General features: G+C 42.4%; 1 pseudogene; it reads left to right on the forward strand.

Moving 5' to 3' along the window:
• The window catches only part of LOC148500880 (uncharacterized), a 32,359-nt pseudogene extending 26,548 nt beyond the window's left edge, over window positions 1–5,811 (forward strand).
• The last annotated feature ends 813 nt before the right edge of the window (window positions 5,812–6,624 follow it).

The raw sequence follows: 6,624 nt of genomic DNA on the forward strand, positions 1-6,624 counted from the left end.
TAGTGAACTGGAGTAAAATTTTCACTATTAAACAAAAAGATAGCGAATCTGCAGCAGATTATTTCACCAGAGCGCTGCTAACAATAACCCAGTACACAGGGATAGCAGATATTAAAGATGATGCACACCACAGGGAAGTAGCTGTTACGGTACTAATGGATGGTCTCAAAGATAATCTAAAGACCAGGGTGCAAACCTCTCTACCTAACTGGAGAGGAATTACTGTAGATGCACTTAGAGAATCTGCCATAGAACATGATAAGAACATTTCCAAAAGGAAAGAGGCACAGAGTGAGAAGTTAATGGCAGTGAGCAGTCAGGCTTTAGAGGGATTACCTACACAGTCACATAATTAAAACACATACAAACAACGAAGTTATACAGTAAGGTGTTATAATTGCAATAAAGAAGGACACCTACAGAGGGACTGTAAATCGAGAAATTGGGGGCCACCTAAGAAGGGACCACCTACGTACACTCAGAGAGGGCACTCGCAAGATTCAGGAAATTTCCAGCAGTTACCCGCTCACATAGTGACAGCAAACACTCTGCTGGAGGATAGTCAGTGCTAGGGGTCAGGTCATACCTGTAGTCTACAGCCAGTCAGGTTAACTGAGAATACTAGGGAAGAACATACAATTACAGTTGATATATCTGGTACTAAACACACTTTTCTTGTAGATACAGGGGCGACCAGATCCGTGATAACTTTTCCATTTAATTTACAGGTTACCAACAAGACCATACCAGCAATGGGAGTAATGGGGAGGGTACAGCATTACCCTTTAACGAGATCTGCAGAGGTTACTATCGGGCCGCTGCAAACCAAGCATTCCTTTCTCCTGGCAGCGGCGGTTCCTACTAACCTGATGGGAAGGGATTTGCTGTGTAAAATGGGATGTCTCATATACTGTACCCCTGATGGTATATTCCTAGATATACCGGAAAAGGTTGCACATGAGATATAGGATATATTGGACACACCACAAAGATTAATGTTGCACTCTGCCATTCTAGAACCAAGTCCATTTCAGGTAAAAGAGATGTTATTGCAAATACCGGGTTCCCTCTGGACCAAAGATGGACAGGACACTGGATTGATGGCAAATGTAGACCCTGAAATGGTTAACTTGAAGAGTGGTAGGCAGGCTCCAAAAATCCCTCAGTACCCATTAAAACCTGAGGTGGAGCTAGGGGTGTATCCCATAATTGCGTGGTTATTGCAACAAGGAATTTTAATTTGCACAGCTAGTCCAGCCAACAGTCCCATTTTTCCAGTGAAGAAGGCTGGTGGGAGGGGCTATAGATTAGAACAGGATCTTAGGGGGGTTAATAAAGTTGTTGAAAGCCAATTCCCCGTAGTGCCCAATCCAGCTGTCATCCTCATGCAGATTCCACCCTCTGCTACTCATTTCACTGTCATTGATTTATTTTCTGCATTCTTCTCTGTTACTCTTCACCCTGACTGTCAATATCTATTTGCATTCTCCTACAGAGAGGTACATGGACACGATTGCCCCACGGTTTCATGGATAGCCCCAGTATTGCAATCTTTTCAACCAAGCATTGGGTCTGTCCTCATTCAATATGTAGATGATTTGTTGTTGTGCTCTGATTCGTTTATGTCATGTTTAATGATACTAAACTGTTGTTGCTTCATCTTTCACAAACAGGGCACAAGGTTGCAAAGGAGAAATTACAGCCATGCCAGACTAAGGTCAAATACTTGGGACACTGTCTAACCCAGGGGCTAAGACACTTGACAACGGACAGAATTCAAGCCATACAGACCATGACACTACCGCCAAACCAGCAGCAAATCCGTACCTTCTTGGGCATGTGTGGATATTGCATGACGTGGATCCCAGGTTTTTCTATTTTGGCATTACCATTGCAGGACTTTCATCCTCAAAACCCGACCATGTCATACACACTGAGGAAACAGAGCAGGCTTTCCTTAACCTTAAGGATAGTCTGACAAGAGCACCTGCCTTAGGAATATCAGATTATGAAAAACCCTTTGAGTTATATTGTACGGAAGCTGATGGCTGCGCAGCAGGTGTTCTCACACAGAAACACGGTGTCGCTAGCAGACCTGTAGCATACTACAGTGCACAATTGGACACTGTAGCAAGATCACTCCTGACATGTTTAAGAAGTGTAGCTGCAACTGCTCTTCTGGTAAATAAGAGCGAGTACGTAGTATTAGGATGATACAACTGTCTATACACCGCATGCAGTATCTGCTTTGTTAAATTCTGCCCAAACCAGACATGTCTCTTCAGCAAGGTTCACGAAATGGGAACTAGCTCTGATGGCACCTGCAAATATTACCATTAAACGGTGCAATATGTTAAATCCAGCAACATACTTACCATATGTGCCTCGAGATGCAAAAAGGGTGGAGGAAGGTGAGTTTCTGGTTGAAGGTGAGTTTTGCAGGTATACTGACACACATGATTGTATGGAATATTTGAATCAGACCTTTACTGCAAGACCAGACATATGTGACACACCATTAAAAGATGTAGATTTGATGTTTTACACAGATGGGAGTTGTCATAGACAGACAGACACAGGAGAATTATGCACAGGTTATGCTGTTGTAAATGATGAGGATGTTGTAGAAGCTGAACCACTTGGTCCACCTCACTCAGCCCTGGTGGCTGAGCTGGTGGCATTAAAGAGAGCGTGTGAGTTGGCAGAAGGTAAATCAGCTAACATATACACTGATTCTAGGTACGCCTTCGGGGTAGTACATGAATTGGGGCTCTTTGGTGTCTTAGGAACTTTATGACAGCAGCAGGCACACCAGTAGCACATTCACATCACATAAAAGGACTTCTGACAGAAATTCAGTTACCAAAAGCAGTAGCTGTCATCAAATGCAAAGCCCACACATGCAAAGAAGACCCGGTGTCAATGGGCAATAACAGAGCAGGTGAAGCTGCCAAATGGGCGGCAGGGTTACGCATAAATATACCTACTAACAAAGTGATGGTCTTCCAGACAATAGACACGCAGAAATTAATTGAAATGCAAGATTTGTGTTCCCTACAGGAAAAGGCGGTCTGGAGATCGAAGGGATGTGGTCAGGAATCCCCTGGACTCTGGAGAGATGGACAAGGTAGGCCTGTTGCTCCCAGGGCATACTACCCAAGCCTGGCTGAGGCAGCGCATGGTCTGACTCACCTGGGAAAAGAAGGTATGTGCAAGTTGGTCAGAGCATATTGGTGTGCACCAGGCTTTTCTTCTCAAGCTGGAAAGAAAGCAATGTCCTGTCTGACTTGTTTGAGGAAAAATGTCGGGAAGACAATACCAACCGAGCCATCCCATGTCCCTCCGACAGATGGTCCTTTTCAGGTAATACAAATTGACTTCATTCAATTACCACCTTGCAGGAATCTCAAGTATGTATTAGTTTGTACTGATGTATTTTCTAATTGGGTAGAGGCAGATCCAGCTGCCACTAATACTGCTGTTTTTACTGCTAAGAAGATTGTTCAGGAGTTTGTATACAGATACGGTATCCCTAGAATCATAGAAAGTGATAGGGGTACTCATTTCACTGGTGATGTTTTCCAGAACATGTGTAAGTTTATGGGAATCAATAGTAGACTTCACAGCCCCTACCAACTGCAAGCCAGTGCAAAGGTGGAGAAAGTGAACGGTACTATTAAGAATAAACTGAGTAAGATCATAGCTGAAACTGGATTAGGATGGCCAGAAGCCTTACTGTTCGTCCTCCATAGCATCAGAACCACTCCCAGATCTCCTCTTAATCTGTTCCCCTTTGAGATACTGTTTGGGAGGCAACCTCATTTGATTATAAATCCACATTATGATTTGAAGCGTAATAATGAGGTTACTGTGCAATATCTTATAAAAATGAGTAGACAGCTGAAACAACAGCAACAGAAACTGAAAATGTTGTTACCTGATATGCCAGAAACAAACTGTCATGATGTTGAACCTGGAGAATATGTTATGATCCAAAATTTCTTATGCTCAGGTTGTTTGACAGACCGCTGGGAAGGTTCTTACCATTTGTTGATGACAAGTACCACATCTTTGAAGGTAGCAGAAAGAGATACCTGGGTCCATTCCACTCATTGCAGAAAGGTCAACCACCTGAAGGAGGTACAAGGCAAAGTCAAGACAGACAATGCGGACCTGTCAATTGTGAGCCAGTTCCGGGAAAAACTAAAGACTGCAGTGAAAAAACCGGAGCCTGAGACGTGTACAGATTACTAGTCCAGCAATAGAGTGGCGATCTGTTTCTTTTTCTTGTTCCAGGGTTCTTCTCATTCTTATTTGTTTCAGGATTTCCTATTTCTATGATGGAGGACAGATGACGGAGAGTGAGGCCGATAGTAATGTCAATAGAGTGGAGTCAGCGGAGAGAGCAATAGAACGATCAGGGCAACCTATGGTCAAACTCAGTTCAGGGATCATTAAGAGATCTGTTAGCCATGGAACTCGGAGACAGTGTGAGGGGCTATTGTCTGAGGATTATTGTATTTGTGAGTACTGTGGATCCCTAGTTGATGAGAAATGCATCCAACAATGCCAGTCCAAGAGCAATCTGTATTTGGGCGAGCATCCTTTAGAGGATTACCATTCCTTAGTGGTTAAGGTTCTAAACCAAACAGAATGTTGGGTGTGCTCACAAGTACCTCAAGGACAGAGTAAATCAGGATTAGTGCCATACCCATTAAAGTTAGCAGAGGTACTTGAATTACATGGGGGAAGACCGGTGGACAAGAAATGTAATATATCTAGACCCCCTAGTCTTAAGGTCCACCAATACCATGTAGATAGATCCCTGGTATGCTTAAATATCACAAATTTCAGAAAACCAGGAAATTGGGAGGTGTTCTGGAACAATCAGACAATGACCTATTCACACAGAGCTGATAATGAACCTATCGATTCTGAACTTATACGCAGAATTATTGCAAATGGGAGATACTTCCGGTATAGGTACACGCGTAGATACGACAAAGTAATGGTTGGCAGAGTATCATTAGGGTACTGTGCAAATATTATACAACCAGAAACATGTACCAGTCAAATGGGGGAAATGGGGGCAGGATTCTTTGTCAGAATAATGTGTTCAATGATAATGATGCATTCTGTTCCTTACATTCTCCCAGATGATGTGTATTTCATATGCGGAAGGAAAGCGTACAAGTGGCTTTCTCCGAACTCTGAAGGTTTATGCTATCTTGGAAGGGTATTACCAGAAATCATGACCCTTACACATGATAAAATGATAGATATTCACCACCACTCCCCCCTCCTTATACCCACACTCATTATGAACACGTTTTTAAAAGGCACCTCATAGACAGAGGAGACCCCTTAGCCTCAAGTTTGATACAGGAATCCACCGGGATTCAATTCCTCATCGCCTTAGATATCACCCGTACGGCCAGAGGAGTTATAAATTATAGGTACATCCAAGCGTTGGCAAATCTGATTCATAATATCACTGAGATGTATGATGACACCTTCAGGTTTACTGGTAAGGAATTGCAAGTCTACAAGAAAGAACTTGTGCAATACAGGATGGTTTTGAATTATGTCACGGCTGTAACGGGTGGGTACTGTGTAACCTTAGAAACTCAGTATGTAGTAAAATGTTGCACATACATCACCAATAGTACAGATGATCCAAAGGAGGTGATTGAGCAGAAAATGGATGAAATCCTACAACTGAAATGGGAATTTTGGAAGGACCATAATACTTCCTTGTATGAGACTGAGGTTAAATGGTTAAACCCATGTGGAGAAATGAGAAATGGTTAAACCATGTGGAGGTGAGTGGTGGTGGTATAGGTACTAAGGTTGATAAAGAACTGCATTACAATCCTGAAATTGAATGTACCATCAGATAATAACATGTGAATAGGCTTGGCCCTGTATAATGTCAAAACTGGATTATTGGCTGAGACAAGATCAGTTTAAAATTGAAGCATGCGCGACGCCATCTTGCAAATGGCAGCTAAACTCCATTTTAGAAACAAGAATCTGCAAGACTCCATTTTGTGACCAGCGTCACTCCAAGTTACAACTCAGGAGCTAAGAACAGATGGCAATGTGTTTGTTAATCTACCAAGGGCAACTGGAAGAACAAGCTTCCTGAGTAAAAGTAAATAGAATAGACAATGGGTATTTTTACATACAAATTGGGAATCCCTGGATGCAGACAAAGTATAGTTGTGGCAATTGTAATAATCCAAGCCTTAGCCCCACACACAGACAGGATGGCCCCAGCTTCATAGCTTGAGATGATAACACAGTTTCCTTTGAACACAGGAAAGGTGGGGGCCTGCTGACAGAGGGCATGTGGAACTATCTGGCTCAGCATGTCACACTGCTAAGTGCACCCATCTTCATACACACATTAATACGTCTTTATATCAAACCCCGAATAATCACACATTACATATTCACACATACGGTTTAATAAGCTTTAAAGTGTATGATTTAAGTTGGTTCAGTTAGTTTAAATGCTGAGAAATAAAGATATTTGATAACTAAGGTATTATACATGCTAAACAAGTCGTGTTTGGAGTTGTACTGATGCATACTCTTTTTACAGTATTCCGGTGTTATCGG

Source organism: Taudactylus pleione, unplaced genomic scaffold, assembly GCF_031769625.1.
Source record: "Taudactylus pleione unplaced genomic scaffold, aTauple2 ptg000541l, whole genome shotgun sequence".
Taxonomy (NCBI): Eukaryota; Metazoa; Chordata; class Amphibia; order Anura; family Myobatrachidae; genus Taudactylus; species Taudactylus pleione.